This window comes from Colias eurytheme, chromosome 1, assembly GCF_061535395.1.
Source record: "Colias eurytheme isolate Ceu_HAF_F1 chromosome 1, ilColEury1 Martin Lab GWU primary, whole genome shotgun sequence".
Taxonomy (NCBI): domain Eukaryota; kingdom Metazoa; phylum Arthropoda; class Insecta; order Lepidoptera; family Pieridae; genus Colias; species Colias eurytheme.
In genome coordinates this window covers 93440-113832 of record NC_142980.1, presented here as the reverse complement: position 1 = coordinate 113832, position 20393 = coordinate 93440, and the positions used below count along the sequence as shown (strand labels likewise).

General features: G+C 35.4%; 1 pseudogene; it reads right to left on the bottom strand.

Annotated features, from left to right (window-relative positions):
- Positions 1 to 4347: 4347 nt before the first annotated feature.
- On the bottom strand, positions 4348 to 11752 carry LOC149910815 (uncharacterized; annotated as a pseudogene).
- Between the last annotated feature and the right edge of the window lie 8641 nt (positions 11753 to 20393).

Genomic DNA, 20393 nt, shown 5'->3' with positions numbered 1-20393 from the left:
AATGCTAGTTGAAAAGTTTGTTGTTTTTGTTTTAGAGCAGGGGATCAACTACGCTTTTTATCCTCTACTGACAAAAAATGTGAATGGAAGAACAAGCAAGATCGTATTGTGAAAGAATATAATTCAACTCCAATTCATCAACATGCTTGTTTCTCCAAAGCAAAACGTAAGTGTCAAAGCCAAGAAAATTCAAAGAACGATCCAGCAGTTAATAATTCTTCGAATCAAGGAGATGACAAAGATGAAGATCTTGGTGTCAACGAAGGTGAAGGTGAAGAAGTGGTTTCTACCAGTATTATAAAATGCAAGCGTCCAGGATGGAGCACAGTAAAGAGTCTAAAGCACAGTAAGGATCAAAAGAAGCAAATAGTTGAAAAAGTTCGGGCTCGGTTGAAAAATTCAGCGTTTGTTAAACATCTGTAAACATAATTTAAATAACTTCGTGAATTTTATTATTTGTTAATGAAAGCTCATATTTTAATTGTATTTTGATAATTTTTCAGTGTTGGAAGGCATGAACCTATTGTAATTAACCATACTACCAATGTTGACGTCACATATTTAGAAAAGCAGCATATGATATTTACGTTACAGCGAAGTGAATTGATGGAGAACATCAAAAATATCAAAGTTTCTTATCCACACGAATGCTGTGCAGATACTATAAAAGACTTGTATTGTAATTATGAAGAAGTTTGTATTCAAACTAAATTACATTACTCAGAATGGCATAAAGAGAGGCGATTCCGGATTACCGGATCAACTTGTTATCATCTGTTTTCTTATACTTCTAAGGGCGTATTCAGAAAGAAAGCTTGAAACTTATAAGCGCTTATCGGCGCTTGTCATGTTCATATATTTTCCTGCGCGGGTTACCAGCACTGACAGGAAAATATATGAACATGACAAGCGCCGATAAGCGCTTATAAGTTTCAAGCTTTCTTTCTGAATACGCCCTAATAAGAATCCGGACTGGACGAAAAAATGTGATTCCTTTTTTTCTCCGAAAAATTTTCGAAGTGAGCACACTGACTATGGGAAAAAAACTAAAGGGGAAAACCGGGAATGTTTTAGAAATGCTACAAAGAAAGATATTATTGAAACAGGATTGATTATATCCCAACAAAATCCTTGGATTGCTTATTCTCCTGACGGAGTTATTTTTAAAGATGGAAAACCGTCAGAATTACTAGAAATTAAATGTCCTGTTCAAGGTAAATCTAAGAATATTCATGTAGTGGTTCAATCGGTAATTGGCAAATGTTTGATCCAAGAGGGTGAAAACATTTATTTAAGACATGAGTATTATGGACAAGTGCAATTAGGAATGGCTATTATTAATGTTACAAAAGCCTCATTTGTGATATATTCTTCATTTGACAAAGGGGCTTTTATACTGACTGTCAATTTTGATAGTGTCTTCGTTGAAAAATTGTTGACAGATTTAAAAAAAGCGTATTATCAAAAAATGCTGCATTTTATTTGTGCAATGAAACTAAATTCTAAAAATAAAGACCAAAATGATTACCAAAACGAATTAGAACCTTAACTAATGTTTAATTTATAAACAACTAGCTGTCCCGGCGAACTTTGTACCGCCCTGTCAATGAATGTTGTGTTACCTTTTAGCTGAACTAATTTAGGCTTTGATGAACGTAATACAATGATACAAAATAAATATTTATATGGATTGATATGTAATAGTATTTTATTTTATTACTTCAAACACGTCTCAGAGAAAAATGACTGAATTTTAATAATTTGTGCAGCATGGATTAACTCTTTTCATTCTTTAACTGTTATCGACCACGCCATCGTTTCGTTTCACTTTAGTTGTGATAATAATTTTACCATTATCGTTGGGCGATCGACGCTGATACAGTAACCATCGTTGCCTGTGATGGTCTCTGCCATCAATTTTCGTGGATACCTTTTGGTACAGGTACACTCACTGTCAACCATGCATGGTGATTGGTGGTTGATGGTGTCACACGGTCCATGAATCATATTCGTGATAACAACGTTATGTCGGTCTAGATCGGTTTCAGGATTAGCAATCCCCGCACACTCATATAATATTTTATCTGCCCGAATCCTTTCGACTAACCAAATTAAAATGTGTGCATGCTGCAAGCCAGATTGTTGTCATTCGATTGAATACATCCATCATTGAATAATCCCAAAGATGTGTTCCATTAATGTAACTCATAAGTGATCGGATTTTTTGCTTGAAAACACGTGTGGTGATGTCGTGCCGATCACTTGATATTTGTCCGGGAAGCAGCAGTTGAATAATTTCCATCCATTGCGGATTACATATAAATGTAATGAATAAATCTGGCCGACCATAATGACGAACATATTATTCATTGCATCTTGCGCATATTCACTTGGGCTACCTGTGTATGTCGCCGGTAAAATAATCAATAGACCAACATTTTCTGCACCTTCTTCTGTGCTAATTGCATCGCATAAATGGATGTAATCTTCAAAACGCAATTTAGCAATTTGATAGCAATCAGTGGGGGGACACTTAAAACAAGCTGTCAAATCATCCACTGAATTGAAAATAGCACTCTCTAACGACACCATCCGAAATTACTAAGCAATTTACATTTACTCAAGTATCCTGCAGATGGCAGTATGACAAATTTGATTAAAATGCCGAAAAGAATTCAGGAATATGACGTTTGAATTTTGTTTTTTTTTTGTAAAATTTTGGACGTAATTTTTTTTTTAAGTATTTTTTACGTGATCAGTGTATGCAAAACTACAAGTTCCTTCGCGCTTAGTATACCAATAGTGGGACACCCTGTATAATTCCAAAATTATACTGGTATGCTATTTTTGGGTTTCCAAATAAATAAATAAATTACCTGAATCGCCATACTTTCAGCGGCCAATCGTGTGATTTCATATTCTTGACTCTTCTTGGGTTCTTGGCTCGTTCTTGGCTCAGTATCTGTGCTTAGTCTAAAAGAAAACATTGCAATTATTAAATGTAAAATACCTGATGTTGTCGTTGTGTTTAATTCTATGTTTTGATATAAGTATACTGTGTGTAGTGTAATACATTATTTACTAATAACAAGCCTGTGTAAAAAGCTATATAGTATGATGATTTTATTTTTATGTGAATTTAACAGTTTAGTTCAGTTTAGTTTTTAGTTATTAAGTTTTTTTTAGCAGTTTTTATAATTTTCTTTATTTTAATATTCCACCAATTTCCACATATGGAAAGAAATCCTGAGCGTTTCAAGGCCTGGGTTCATATTGTTGGTGGCAAATTGGAAACACCATCAGATGATGATGATATGAATATTATAAGAAGAAGGTCTCTATCTGTGATATTCATTTCCGTGATTGTGATAAGAATCGGAATAATCGATTAAATTATATGGCTATTCCTACACTACATCTTCACGGTAAGTGAAAGCTGCCTTAATAACTCCCTTTAATTTGCTCCACATCTGCTACTGCAACTATGTGTCGAGTTTTGTGTAAGGCAAGTTTATTCCCCATGGTTATTTTGTAAGTAGGTAGTAGTTTTTTTATTGCCCTTGGTGGATGGTAAGTGGTGACCACCTTGAGGTATAAGTTCTTCAGTATCACATGCTAGTAATTTCACTAGCTGCTTTACCCTACATATCATAGTTGCATAGTGGATAATGTTAAGGTACCCATCCTGATGTAACAACATATATAATTTAAAATTTTCACTGTTGCAGGTGATTTATCACCTGCAACATTCAACACAAGTGGTCACTGTGCCTGCTCCTGATTTAGATCATTCATTACCACAGGTGACACTGCCACTTCCAGAAGCTTCAACTGAAACAGTTACAGGTACACTTCTAAGACTACTTTTATTTTCACATTGTGAAAGCTACCTCTATGAACAATGCAAAACAAACTTAATTTTGCGGTTCAACTCCTAGAAACAGCTACTGTACCAACCGCAAATAATGAGTTTGTCGCCCTTTTTTCGAATTCCATGCGAACTGTTACGGGAGGTGAAATAAACCTCTTTTTAAAAAAAGATTTTATTATTTAAAACTTAGTTTACAACACAATGATTATTTTTATTTTTTTTTTTATCGCCTAAGCCTAAGATTAATACACAGACTTATATGGATTTGCCGGCAACCGTACCCTTAGGATGTTGGAAGTAGACTGCGTAAGGAATATGGCGGGAAAGGAATGTGCTGACGGGATAGTTAGAGGGATGGCTGTATGCATTAATGTATACAGTCTCGGAATATAACACCTCCCGGGGGTAGTCTAAACTACGGGGTTAAAACATTACGTAGTTTAGATTTGGAGCGGAACTAAAGGAAAAATACGAAATTAATAATTAATTCTGGTGCTAGGTCCGGACTTAGGTAAAGGGGTTGAACTCTCTAATGAAACGGATTTTCTCGGAGGGGTTTCTTGGACATTTGGTATTGGAATATTTTCAGGTTCAGGCGGTGTGTGAAGGAAACGAGGACAGTTGCCGGTTTTGAAGTATACGGCTAATTTATAAAATAGAAATATAATTATTATACTTATTACTAGAACTAAAATTATAGAATAATGGGTCTCATATTTAATTATTTGATGTTGGTTAATCATTTCGTCTATGTCGTCCGAAATCGTTTCAAATTTACGTTTTGATTTTACTGTAAAAATGTCTAAATTAATATCCTTTAAATGCATAGGAGGCTCATTATTCCTTTCAGTTTTAAATTTACTTATATTATTACAGCATGAGTCATTAATTATATTAAAGTCGGAATTAGCAAGCGTTACATTTAAAAACATGTCTTTGAACTTAGGTATAAGCCGAATATTTTTATTATGAGCTACACAGTCATTTGGGATATTCAGGATACCCGTTCCTGAAATGGTTAATATTTTCTATTGCGGCATTCTACAAATAATTTATCTTTTGGGAATTGCACGTAAATCCAGTTATAATTAGAAATAGGTTGCCAAATTGTTACATTTCCGAATATAAAATCTGTACGACACTGGACTGGTAGGGCGCTTACGGCATTTGTTAATAGTTCACTTTCGCACCGAGGATTTGAAGTTGTTGAGTATACACTCGTGACGTCACATATGAGCTCATTTGGGTTTATAACGGTGCAATATTTGATAGAATTTAATGTGCAGTATAATGAATTATCAGTGGTTATTGCGATGTACTTAATATTAGGAATTACATAACTAAAGGAATTAGGTTTATCTCCATTATGCGGAGTAGGTAAGGCTAAACAGTGAAATAATTTGTAATCTTGTATGGCAACTAACGGAATTCGTAAAACAAAAATGATCTTGTTATTAAAACTATAGCAAATAACTTTAGAGATGTTTAATAACAAATGTATATTATTTAATTCTATACTTAAAGGTAACTTACGATCTACGGGTATGTGTCTATAGTTATCGACAAGCTCTTGGTACAGTTGCGTGGGAGTTAATATAGCCGGATGTAAAATGTTTTGTGTACTGAATAGGATAGCATTTGTTATGTCTTCTAATCGGAATGATATCGTCAGCATTGACGCTTCGAGACGAGCTAATATATTATCAATTTTTGATTTAATATTTAAGTTAATTGAAAGATTTGAAAAATTCTGAAATTGAGAAGAGAGTTTGTCGATAGCTTCTGCGAGACTGGCCTCATTACTTTTTATATCATATAATGTTGAATTGAATTTAGAAAAGGTAAAAGATGTGACTAAAATATTTTCTTTTAGTAATGAGCTCAGTTTTTTCTCGTTATTCTGTACAGCTTGTATAGCGTTATCATATTTTACTGCATCATTTTCGTCTAAAGTGCCAAATATTGTTTTGGAGAGTGTGCCAATACCAGCAAACCAAGCCCCTCGTTTGAACTTACTACTGATCAAGTGAGAAAAAGAAGAATACTCCGATACTATGTCATTATATCGGGTTTTGAGAGGTTTTAGTATATAACTACATTCAGTGTTATTAGGATAATGAGCCTGGATTTTGTAACATATGAAACGTAATGTGCTTAAAAACGAGTTAACATTCGCTATATGCGGATTTATATAAGATATATCTAAATAGCCTACATTAATATTTAATTTCCCAATCGGGTCAAAATAAACACCGGAACTGGAGTTGATTCGATGTACATATTCGGGGTGACCATGGGCCATTGCACTGGAAATAGAGTGTATAATATTTATAATTAAATCTAGTATTTATCTATGATGATTATATTAATGTCTGGGATGAAGAGAACTAGGTATAAAGTACGTTTATGCGTCACGCACATTAATTAAATTACGCATAATAATAAAACAATATATTTTGGTATAACTAAGATATACTTAAGATAATACAATTTATAATTTAGGCGTCGCCGGGGCAATTAGCTAGCTTGACTTCATCATAGTGATGGGTTACGTGGCGCCTGTTTATCAATAATGTTAGTGTATGATTTCCATTAATTTTCACAACTTTGTAAGGACCTTTCCATATTGGTGATAGGGCTTTTCGCAGCCTTAAATGATTCTTTAATAAAACGTAATCGCCTACCTTATATTGAACAACCCGAGTGTGTGTATCATAATAATTTATGGAATTTATTTTAGATTTGTTGATAAATTCTAGAGCCTTATCTCTCGAATGTTTCATTCTATGCTGTAGCATTTTTACGTATTCCGGGTAAGTAGTATTTGAACTATCGTATATAGAGCTAGGGATATGAGGTTTGTGACCAAATAATAATTCATACGGTGAATAATGAGTTGTGGAATGTACGGCGGAGTTATATGCTAACATTGAAGTGAATACATAACGCGGCCAATTATCTTGATTTTCGTTTACATAAGATTTTAAATATTCTTTTAGCGTAGAATGAGACCTTTCTAACGCGCCTTGCGTACTACTATATCAATTGCTAACCTTTCAAACGGTGATGTTGACGTCGACGTTATAACCATTGGCGCTCTATTTGTTTTACGTAGGGCTTTATTTGCCTGACACAGTTGACAGTTTTTGATGTAATTTTCAACGTCAGAGCCCATGTTTTTACAATAATAGACTACAAGCCCGCATAGGACAAAAATATGGGTCAAATGAACCACCAGGGGACATATATAGAACGATAGCAGAGCAAAAAATAATAAGATTCATCACTATGCCGTCACTTGTAAGCTGTCCAACTGAGTGCAGATGAGAATTGAAAAGTACAGGTAGACTCGGTAAATTTTGGTCATATATTTTTGTACGGCATTCTTAACCATCGATAGATCCATTAAAAATAATAAGAAACCGCTCAGTGCCGTACAAAAATGGTGGTCCACCAAGTCGGAATTTTTATTTAATTTCCGAGAGTTACCGGGGGTAAATTTGGTCATTTGACCATGTACGGCATCTGTGTCATACTATTGCTATACTGCTTTTAATCCATTATTCCGCAACGCCGTACAAAAATCATGGGGACAAGGGGAAAAAATCGAGAGTTATAATCCCCTCTCTTTCCCCACTCCAGGGGGTCATTTGACACAACACGAAATAAATTTATTTTTAAAGTATTTTATGCATAGATAATATTTTTTCATGTGCCGTACATTTTCGTTGGTTCAAAGGGGAAAAATCTGAAAAAGAAAAAAATCCATATAACGAAATGTTTGCTTTATATTTTTATAATAAAATATAAATATACATTAATATTAAGAAGCTCGAGGTGGTTAATTATCACCTTGGAAAGTCGGAGTCAGGTGGAATGGACTCCGTTAAATTGATGAACTAATAAAAAAGCTATGAACGAAAAGATGTGAATTATATGCAATCAGTCCATGAATACAGGTAAAGTCACAAGCAAATGCTAGTAATATATACATATTCAAAATGTACAAGTAAAGCGCTTTCAAATGATACCAAACACTGCATATTTATCTTAACTTTATTTTTTTACTCTGTATGTTTTGTCCGCTAGAGGGCGGCACATTAGATTTTGTGAAACCCCATATAGCCTTTAGCTAGCTGGTCGTTGGTTATCCAGTGAACAATTCAGACGCCTCTAATGATATGTCATTTGTCGAATTCTGATAAGTAGTTTAGAAGTTACGAGGGAATAGATGAACATATATACATGACCTGTAAACAACCATAACCCTCCTTTTGCTTTGCCGTAGTTGGGTAAAAATATGTTAATGCCGTACTGTATCAAATGGCCATAAAGCACTCTTAAAATTGTAGCTTTCGTCGCTTTCATCAGCCTAAAAGATGTGGTCTGCACAAAAATGTACGGCATCGTTTTTTCCTAATTTATCTATGTTAATACTATTTAAAACAACGGATAAAGTGTAGAAAACTATTATATTTCATTAATCTACGATGTTTAAACTTTAACAAAATTTCTGGTTTTGCATTTCTCTATAACTTTTTTTAGAACGGTTTCTTTTGAACGGCAATACTATACAACAATCTGGGGGCACGGTAGTGCCCCCGCCAAGACGAGCCAAGCGACTACGCGCACGGGCACTACCTACCTTTTCTCGAAGCGCTTCGACGTTTTTTTGAACCCTCATAACTTGGGTTTGGATTATGCTAGATCAACAAAATTTTCGGGATATATTGTCAATAGCGGACTTATTGAACATATTAAGTTTTAATTACATTAGCTTTTATACTTCAGATTTTATTTATATCTAAAAAACGCTAATTTCGTCACTGACTCACTGATGATCATCAAAATTCTTAAGGTGTTTCCTAATGCCCTAGAAAGCTGAAATTTTGTATGTAAGCTAGTATTAGCACACAAACAACAAAAAAATTATAAAACTTGTAACTTTCATCCCCCAACCCCTTAAACTAGGGGATGGGAGTTTGTATGAGACCTGTAATTTTAAATTAAATTTTGATGACGCTAGAGGTCTAATCTAATAATCTAAAACTTGGTTCCCCTAGATATATATATGTATAGGTACTCCTTGTTAAAATAAAAAATGTATGCGTGTACTAGAGTACACACGTAAGAAGTGAAACTTCTTTATGACCTTAAAAATGTCACGAGAATGGCGTAACGCAAAAATGTCACGCGTACGGCGTAACGCAAAAATGTCACGCGTACGGCGTAACGCAAAAATGTAACACTAAATTTTTGTCCAACCCCGATAAAGAAGTTTCACTTCAAAAAAAATTTAAAAATTTAATCGACATATATTGAGACATATACTTCAGATCAGATCATATAAATATGAATGAATAGAAGTGTTGCGAACGTCTCCTGCCTCTTACGTCCACACAGTAGCTAAAAATAAAAAATAAAATTGTTACAAACAACTTACAAAAAGAAATGAAATCCCACCAAAAACATTTTCATGTAAAATGTTGCCAAGACGAGTCCATATGACTCGCACTGTCAAAAAGTTATCAGATCTCATGTAGAGCCAAGCTTCAAACACTACACGCCCTAACTCTACAAGGCCTAACTTCACAAACTCTACACCTTAGTCAAAATATGTGGCTTGGCCGTTCGTTACTACAAGAACTATTGTATAACACAAAAGTAATGAACAGTGAATTAATTTTTCACCTAACGCCGATGTGAATGTAGCGAAATGGCCAGGCCACATATTTTGACTAAGGTGTAGAGTTTGTGAAGTTAGGCCTTGTAGAGTTAGGGCGTGTAGTGTTTGAAGCTTGGCTCTACATGAGATCTGATAACTTTTTGACAGTGCGAGTCATATGGACTCGTCTTGGCAACATTTTACATGAAAATGTTTTTGGTGGGATTGAATTTTACAAAATCATGTTAAAAAAAAGTTCCCGTACAGGGTCAAATGACCTTACAGCTCTTTATATCAAGAATTCGATGAAATTAAGATGATTATTGGTATACATTTAAAAGAACAATTATTTTTTGACGGCATTGCTTTTAATAGTACTTTTGAGTGCTAGATAATGTTTTGGAACCGAAGCCGTACTTGGTCAAATGACCCCGTGGAGTGGAGAAAGAGAGGGGATTGCAACTCTCGATTTTTTCCCCTTGTCCCCATGATTTTTGTACGGCGTTGCGGAATAATGGATTAAAAGCAGTATAGCAATAGTATGACACAGATGCCGTACATGGTCAAATGACCAAATTTACCCCCGGTAACTCTCGGAAATTAAATAAAAATTCCGACTTGGTGGACCACCATTTTTGTACGGCACTGAGCGGTTCCTTATTATTTTTAATGGATCTATCGATGGTTAAGAATGCCGTACAAAAATATATGACCAAAATTTACCGAGTCTACCTGTACTTTTCAATTCTCATCTGCACTCAGTTGGACAGCTTACAAGTGACGGCATAGTGATGAATTTTATTATTTTTTGCTCTGCTATCGTTCTAGATATGTCCCCTGGTGGTTCATTTGACCCATATTTTTGTCCTATGCGGGCTTGTAGTCTATAATACTTTTCCTTAATTCGTTTCAGTGTTCTTGAGCAACCTAAATGTCCCGCAATTGGTAGGTCATGATTTTCTTTTAAAATCTTCGGAATTTCACTAAGGGCTGGATAAATTATATTATTCTTGTATATGTGAATTATGATATTTGTTCCGTCAAAGAGATAAGTTAACATAATATTATATATTTTAACAAAAGAATGCTTATCGAATGGATTCTTAAAATCGGAAATAGCAATTTCATTAACAGTTGGATATGTCATCATTACTTGATCACGCAAATATTTAAGAGCCTTGAAGATATCTGGATAGGAATGATCGTCAAAATGGTGAACCTTTGTAAATAAGAAAATGTATGTCTTGGTATCGATTACTAGCGGTAAGAATGAACACAGTGATTTTTCTAACTTAAGGAATTCTTCACGTTCAGGATTTGGGCAATTGTTGAGGACATCGCAGGCATATGGCATGGATTCATCCATGTCTATAGAGGTTGGTATTACGATTAACCTTTGTATTGATTTTAATAAGGTTTCGTTACGTTCTTTGATGTATGTATTATATTGTCTAGGTGGTGATTTTAGAAATTTATTATAGTTTTCATCTGTTACAATTTCAGGTGATTCTGCACTTTCCGGATTCGGTGATGTAGCAGGTAAGGTTACAGGGATTTCAGGATCAAGGATACCACCAGGTAAGGTTTCAGGATTTTCGGAGTCAAGGATAACAGCAGGATTTTCGGGATTTGGAATGACTACAGGTAAGGTTTCAGGATTTTGCCAGCTCGTAGAAGGTTGTGGTTCTACTGTTTGGTCAGGTAAGTTTCGGTTAGGCTCTAATGGGCTTGGCAGTTCAAATTCGGGAAAACCTGGACTAATATTGTCTAACTGAAACGATGGAGGTGAAACAAGGAGGTCCATGAGGTCTTTATCTAACGCATCAATGTGAGATCCGTTGTTAGGTTGATTTGAATCTACGTCATTTTCAGGAAGGACGGGATTAACAGGATATCTAGATAGGGCATCGGCATTTACATTAAATTTACCCTTTTTATACTGAATTTCATACTCGAATTCCTCAAGTTTAAGACGCCAATGAACTAGGCGGGAATCTGGATCCTTGCAATTGAAAAGCCATTGCAGGCTTGTGATCGGTAATGATTGTGAAACGATGACCGTAGATATACGGTCTGAAGGTCTTTGTTCCGAAAATGATTGCTAGACATTCTTTTTCTGTGACGCTATAATTACTTTCGGCTTTGTTCAAACTGCGTGAAGCGAATGCAATTGGACGATCCTGTCCAATTGGGCCTTGGGACAGGATGGCAGACATGGCGAAATTTGAAGCGTCACACGTTAATAGGAATGGCCGTGAAAAATCTGGATATGCTAAAATAGGAGCATTTACGAGTTTATCTTTTAAGGATTCGAAAGCTAGCATTTGTTCATTTTCCCATTTGAAAGGAACGTCCTTTTTGAGAAGGCTGGTAAGGGGCTTTGCTAATTTAGCGAAATGGGGAATGAAGCGACGATAATAAGACACTAAGCCTAGAAATGATTTGATGTCCTTTGGATTTTTCGGAGTAGAAAATCCGGTCACGGATTTAGTTTTATCTGGATTGGGTTTGACACCATCCTCCCCAATCACATGCCCTAGGTATGTAACTTCCTTTCGTAAGAATTGACACTTATCGGGCTGGAGTTTTAAATTAAAGGACCTGAGTCTGTCGAATACAGCTCGGAGGTTATTGATATGCGTTGTTAAGTCGTAGGAGTAAGTGACGATATCGTCGAGATAGACGAAACAACGGCTGCCTTGTAATCCAGAGAGGCAGTTATTCATTAACCTTTGAAAGGTAGATGGGGCGTTTTTCAGCCCGAAAGGCATTCGATTGAATTGGAAATGTCCTTGAGCGACGGAAAATGCTGTTTTCTGAGCATCTGAAGGAGACATAAGAATTTGATGGAAACCAGAGCACAAATCAAGAGTAGAGAAATATTTACTTTTACCTAATTGATCAAGAATTTCATTGATTTGTGGAATTGGATAAGTTTCACCGATTGCTATATCGTTCAGCTTTCGATAATCGATTACAACTCTCCATTGTGGCTGACCTTGAGAATTTGCCTTTTTAGGCACCACCCATAGGGGTGAGCTCCATGGAGAACAAGACGGTTCAAAGATATTTTGAGTTAACATTTTCTGTATTTGTGTTTCTACTTCCTTTTTATGACATTCGGGAAAACGATAAGATTTAGTATGAATTGGGACATCGGTACTAGTTTGAATCTTATGCTCTATGGCTGTGGTGTGGCTTAGCTTATCATCTGGGAGATGGAAAATATCTGCATACTGAGAACAAAGTTCTGTGAGGGAATTATATTCCTCGTCGTTCAAATGATCTAATTTTAAGGATTTAATTATTTCTTGAATTCGTTTAGATACACTATGATAATTATTATTGTTTACTTGAAATGCAGTAAGATTTAAAGGAACTATATCGAGATTTAAATTAGATTTTACCGTAATAGGAGATTCTGAAATATTAGCAACCGTCAGGTTTACGCGATTATTTTCTTTGACTTTCGTCACATCCTACGAATAAAGCCACTCGGGCCCTTGTGGCTTTTTATTTTTATTTTTTATTTGAAATCTACCTGTGCCACCAGTAGATATCCTTCAATCACCGATTCAAGATAATCCTTCTTTGGCATTTTAGTCTCCTTTCCCATATTAAAAACCACCCAACTATTCATCAAAGCTGCACCAAACAATAATTCCATCATCACTTTGCGGAACCATTTTATGCCTCTTTTTAAAGAGGAATAATAGGAAGACATCTGGTCGCTGTGATACCTCTGAATTTTTTTCACAAGTTTTGTTGCTAAACATTAGCAATTATAGTAAAATTTGTTCACAATATGGCGAAATGCTCTTAAAAACTTTTAAAACTCGTGAAGTAGGAGTATTAGAAATTTCAACATTTTTCAACACTTTATAAGTATGAGTTGTACTAGGGCTTGTGTAAGTTTCAGAGTTTTCTTTTTGTTTAACTAGATTCGTAATCTTGCGGGTTTTAGGAGTCATTTCACAATTATCAAGACATGGAGTTGAGGTTAGTGTTGGAGCAGAAGGATAGATCGTTATATCCTCTAAAATGTTGATTTTACTTGAAGACGGTAGACTTACCGGGTTTTAAGTTACTCTTTGATAAACGCGACGATATTTTGGAATGGAGGTATCCTCTTCTTGTTCATTTGTATTGTTTACCATTTGTAGCATTCTTCTACATCGCTTTTCCCGAGACATAGTTTTTTTGTACTGAGACTACACTTACACGTAAATCTGCGAACATCAAGCACTGAGCGCTGCTGACAACATTCGGTAAATCATTAATTAAAATCTGGGTCGGTCCTAGGGTCGATCCTTGACTTATTCCTGATTTAGTGGAATAAATACGTGACTTATGATTACCAATTTGAACATATTGCAAACGATCTTTTAAATAATTCGCAAAAAATTGCAAAAGTTTAGGGCAGAACCCGAATGAGGCAAGTTTGTTTAAAAGGATATCGTTATCTATTTTGTCGAAAGCTTTTTGAAAATCAAAATAAGCGACGTCTACCTGCTGGTTTTCATCCAGGCATGTATTAACATAAGTAACAAAATTTAAATGATTAGTAACAGTTGACCGCTTAGACCTAAATCCATGCTGACCATCACTTTAGTAAGTACCGATCTGATTTTTGATGCGATTATCTACCAGCATCTCAAATAATTTTCCAAATGTTGAGAGAACAGCAATTGGTCTATGATTTGTTACATCACAATTATTGCTATCTTTTGCTACGGGCGTGACGCGAGAAACTTTCCATGCGGTAGGATAGACATTATTTTGCACAGACAAATTAAATAAATACAACAACGGTTTTACAAATATAGATATGCAATCCTTTATCAAAAAAGGTGGAACACCATCTGGACCGGTATATGAATGCGGCTTTAACCGTCTAGCTGCAGACCTGCTTTAGAACTCCTTACCGCACTGAATGATATTATTTTCTTTACAGTGCGGTTAGAGGTCTAAAGACCTACTTCAGTTATTTTGACGTAATATAGTAGTGCTTTTAATTACAAACCAAACCATATATTTGTCTTTGTCATACATGGTGTAGTTTTAATCTTATGGGCTCCGCACTAGAGCGAAATAGCAGCATTTTCACCCGCACTAGACGGAAGAACTTGCAGGTGGTCTACAGGCCTTCTAACGCAGCGAAGGTGTTAAGAACTAGTCATGGTGTTCTATAATTAGGAAGGACCTAATATTTTCTAACGCTAACTACCCGCATGTGAGGGTATGTGAAAAAAAATTGTTACCTATGTTATAATTTAAAGAAATCGTGTAGGTACCTACTTTGTTATTAATGTAAATTGTAAAATGTTATAAACTTACATTTTACTTGAATTTTTCAATAACAAATTTTTCTGCCAATCTGCCAATGTTAACTGGTTTTGATTTATCTTTTTTCATTTCAGTGAAGCCCTCATTATCCTTGATAGTGATTCTTCAAAAATTCCTGATGTAGCAGATGGTGGTTCTGTTTGCTCCTCCAATAAGTATCCAATAAATTGTTTATTCCCATCTTCATCACAATGAAACTATCTTCATCTCCGGTTTCATGGATACCCATACTTGTCGTTTCTCATGTCGTCTTTGTAATGTGGCCTTTTTAAAATATTGGGGTCTGTGCTATAGCCTCATGCAGTCTAACAGGTTGTAATTTATCTGGGATGGCAAAGGTTCTGCCCTCTTAATCCGTTATTTTCGTTACACAAATTATATTTGTTTTAACATCTTCACTGGCCTTGACCGTGAATTCAAATTTTAATTTATCCATTACTTATGTTTGAAAACTAGCTGAACAAATGTTGTTTTTATAATGTTTTTATATCATTTAGGTAGTAATGACAAATGATGAACAGAAAAACAATAGAAGTGTGTTGCTCTGAAAGAGAGAGTTTTTTATTACATCAATGTTACACAGTTTTTATACAGTTTATTAATTACACTTTCAAGACTTTAATCTTAAAAATAAACTCACCTGAAAAAGAGAAACAACATTTAAAGCTATTGTTTTGCAATTTAATTCAATTGGTATAACCTCCTTATTTCTTAGTCGCACATGACGCAGCAAGTAATCATTTAAATTATAGAGTAACGTCAAACCATAGTGTAACCCACAGAGTAAGCAATGATAGCCAATTTTAAAGAAAGACTCAGATGAGTACTTCGTTTACATGTATATCATTCAGATCCTCACGACTGTGTATTACACAACCACTGATCATAAGCACCATCAAAGACAGGTAGCTTTATTACTGGCAATTTATTAGACACAGAATTACAAACCTGATGACAAATAGATTGTGTTTTTTCATGACTGTTAGGATTCACTAAGCACTTCGCGTTAGCCATAATAGAAAAATACTGCTGTTCAAACAATTCACGGTATTCTAATTGAACTGCTATATTGAAACTTCAACTAATTGTTCAATTTTACTCTGAATATCATTGTAACTTTGAAAAAGTGTACAAGCTGACTCTATTCATAATTCTAATTCAGTTTTGCTATTGGAATTTAATTGTGATTTATCTAGTTTTGAAATATATCTTTCAAATAATGTAAGCCTGCCTCTAACGGCTTCACGTCGTATCCTCTAAAGCGCTCATACTGCGCGACAATAGATCAGCCACTTCTTCCGAAACGTTGCCGCTTGCCGTTCAGAGTTCATATTCTCTAAAGCGCTCATACTGCGCGACAATAGATCAGCCACTTCTTCCGAAACGTTGCCGCTTGCCGTTCAGAGTTCATATCCTCTAAAGCGCTCATACTGCGCGACAATAGAACAGCCACTTCTTCCGAAACGTTGCCGCTTGCCGTTCAGAGTTCATATCCTCTAAAGCGCTCATACTGCGCGACAATAGATCAGCCACTTCTTCTGAAACGTTGCCGTTTGCCGTTCAGAGTTCATATCCTCTAAAGCACTCATACTGCGCGACAATAGATCAGCCACTTCTTCCGAAACGTTGCCGCTTGCCGTTCAGAGTTCATATCCTCTAAAGCGCTCATACTGCGCGACAATAGATCAGCCACTTCTTCCGAAACGTTGCCGCTTGCCGTTCAGAGTTCATATCCTCTAAAGCGCTCATACTGCGCGACAATAGATCAGCCACTTCTTCTTAAACGTTGCCGCTTGCCGTTCAGAGTTCATATCCTCTAAAGCGCTCATACTGCGCGACAATAGATCAGCCACTTCTTCCGAAACGTTGCCGCTTGCCGTTCAGACCCTCGTTCCCATAATTCACTACGAAATGAAATACGTTTGAACACTTTTAATAAGAATATGACATTGTGTTTTATAATAATTAGGAAGGACATATTTTCTAACGCTAACTACCCGCATTTGAGGGTATGTGAAAAAAAAAATTGTTACCTATGTTATAATTTAAAGAAATCGTGTAGGTACGTACCTACTTTGTTATTAATGTTAATTGTAAAATGTTATAAACTTACATTTTACTTGAATTTTTCAATAACAAATTTTTCTGCCAATCTGCCAATGTTAACTGGTTTTGATTTATCTTTTTTCATTTCAGTGAAGCCCTCAATGATCCTTGATAGTGATTCTTCAGAAATTCCTGATGTAGCAGATGGTGGTTCTGTTTGCTCCTCCAATAAGTATCCAATAAATTGTTTATTCCCATCTTCATCACAATGAAACTATCTTCATCTCCGGTTTCATGGATACCCATACTTGTCGTTTCTCATGTCGTCTTTGTAATGTGGCCTTTTTAAAATATTTGGGTCTGTGCTATAGCCTCATGCAGTCTAACAGGTTGTAATTTATCTGGGATGGCAAAGGTTCTGCCCTCTTAATCCGTTATTTTCGTTACACAAATTATATTTGTTTTAACATCTTCACTGGCCTTGACCGTGAATTCAAATTTTAATTTATCCATTACTTATGTTTGAAAACTAGCTGAACAAATGTTGTTTTTATAATGTTTTTATATCATTTAGGTAGTAATGACAAATGATGAACAGAAAAACAATAGAAGTGTGTTGCTCTGAAAGAGAGAGTTTTTTATTACATCAATGTTACACAGTTTTTATACAGTTTATTAATTACACTTTCAAGACTTTAATCTTAAAAATAAACTCACCTGAAAAAGAGAAACAACATTTAAAGCTATTGTTTTGCAATTTAATTCAATTGGTATAACCTCCTTATTTCTTAGTCGCACATGACGCAGCAAGTAATCTTTTAAATTATAGAGTAACGTCAAACCATAGTGTAACCCACAGAGTAAGCAATGATAGCCAATTTTAAAGAAAGACTCACATGAGTACTTCGTTTACATGTATATCATTCAGATCCTCACGACTGTGTATTACACAACCACTGATCATAAGCACCATCAAAGACAGGTAGCTTTATTACTGGCAATTTATTAGACACAGAATTACAAACCTGATGACAAATAGATTGTGTTTTTTCATGACTGTTAGGATTCACTAAGCACTTCGCGTTAGCCATAATAGAAAAATACTGCTGTTCAAACAATTCACGGTATTCTAATTGAACTGCTATATTGAAACTTCAACTAATTGTTCAATTTTACTCTGAATATCATTGTAACTTTGAAAAAGTGTACAAGCTGACTCTATTCGTAATTCTAATTCAGTTTTGCTATTGGAATTTAATTGTGATTTATCTAGTTTTGAAATATATCTTTCAAATAATGTAAGCCTGCCTCTAACGGCTTCACGTCGTATCCTCTAAAGCGCTCATACTGCGCGACAATAGATCAGCCACTTCTTCCGAAACGTTGCCGCTTGCCGTTCAGAGTTCATATTCTCTAAAGCGCTCATACTGCGCGACAATAGATCAGCCACTTCTTCCGAAACGTTGCCGCTTGCCGTTCAGAGTTCATATCCTCTAAAGCGCTCATACTGCGCGACAATAGATCAGCCACTTCTTCCGAAACGTTGCCGCTTGCCGTTCAGAGTTCATATCCCCTAAAGCGCTCATACTGCGCGACAATAGATCAGCCACTTCTTCTGAAACGTTGCCGTTTGCCGTTCAGAGTTCATATCCTCTAAAGCACTCATACTGCGCGACAATAGATCAGCCACTTCTTCCGAAACGTTGCCGCTTGCCGTTCAGAGTTCATATCCTCTAAAGCGCTCATACTGCGCGACAATAGATCAGCCACTTCTTCCGAAACGTTGCCGCTTGCCGTTCAGAGTTCATATCCTCTAAAGCGCTCATACTGCGCGACAATAGATCAGCCACTTCTTCCGAAACGTTGCCGCTTGCCGTTCAGAGTTCATATCCTCTAAAGCGCTCATACTGCGCGACAATAGATCAGCCACTTCTTCCGAAACGTTGCCGCTTGCCGTTCAGACCCTCGTTCCCATAATTCACTACGAAATGAAATACGTTTGAACACTTTTAATAAGAATATGACATTGTGTTTTATAATAATTAGGAAGGACATATTTTCTAACGCTAACTACCCGCATTTGAGGGTATGTGAAAAAAAAATTGTTACCTATGTTATAATTTAAAGAAATCGTGTAGGTACGTACCTACTTTGTTATTAATGTAAATTGTAAAATGTTATAAACTTACATTTTACTTGAATTTTTCAATAACAAATTTTTCTGCCAATCTGCCAATGTTAACTGGTTTTGATTTATCTTTTTTCATTTCAGTGAAGCCCTCAATGATCCTTGATAGTGATTCTTCAGAAATTCCTGATGTAGCAGATGGTGGTTCTGTTTGCTCCTCCAATAAGTATCCAATAAATTGTATATTCCCATCTTCATCACAATGAAACTATCTTCATCTCCGGTTTCATGGATACCCATACTTGTCGTTTCTCATGTCGTCTTTGTAATGTGGCCTTTTTAAAATATTTGGGTCTGTGCTATAGCCTCATGCAGTCTAACAGGTTGTAATTTATCTGGGATGGCAAAGGTTCTGCCCTCTTAATCCGTTATTTTCGTTACACAAATTATATTTGTTTTAACATCTTCACTGGCCTTGACCGTGAATTCAAATTTTAATTTATCCATTACTTATGTTTGAAAACTAGCTGAACAAATGTTGTTTTTATAATGTTTTTATATCATTTAGGTAGTAATGACAAATGATGAACAGAAAAACAATAGAAGTGTGTTGCTCTGAAAGAGAGAGTTTTTTATTACATCAATGTTACACAGTTTTTATACAGTTTATTAATTACACTTTCAAGACTTTAATCTTAAAAATAAACTCACCTGAAAAAGAGAAACAACATTTAAAGCTATTGTTTTGCAATTTAATTCAATTGGTATAACCTCCTTATTTCTTAGTCGCACATGACGCAGCAAGTAATCTTTTAAATTATAGAGTAACGTCAAACCATAGTGTAACCCACATAGTAAGCAATGATAGCCAATTTTAAAGAAAGACTCACATGAGTACTTCGTTTACATGTATATCATTCAGATCCTCACGACTGTGTATTACACAACCACTGATCATAAGCACCATCAAAGACAGGTAGTTTTATTACTGGCAATTTATTAGACACAGAATTACAAACCTGATGACAAATAGATTGTGTTTTTTCATGACTGTTAGGATTCACTAAGCACTTCGCGTTAGCCATAATAGAAAAATACTGCTGTTCAAACAATTCACGGTATTCTAATTGAACCGCTATATTGAAACTTCAACTAATTGTTCAATTTTACTCTGAATATCATTGTAACTTTGAAAAAGTGTACAAGCTGACTCTATTCGTAATTCTAATTCAGTTTTGCTATTGGAATTTAATTGTGATTTATCTAGTTTTGAAATATATCTTTCAAATAATGTAAGCCTGCCTCTAACAGCTTCACGTCGTATCCTCTAAAGCGCT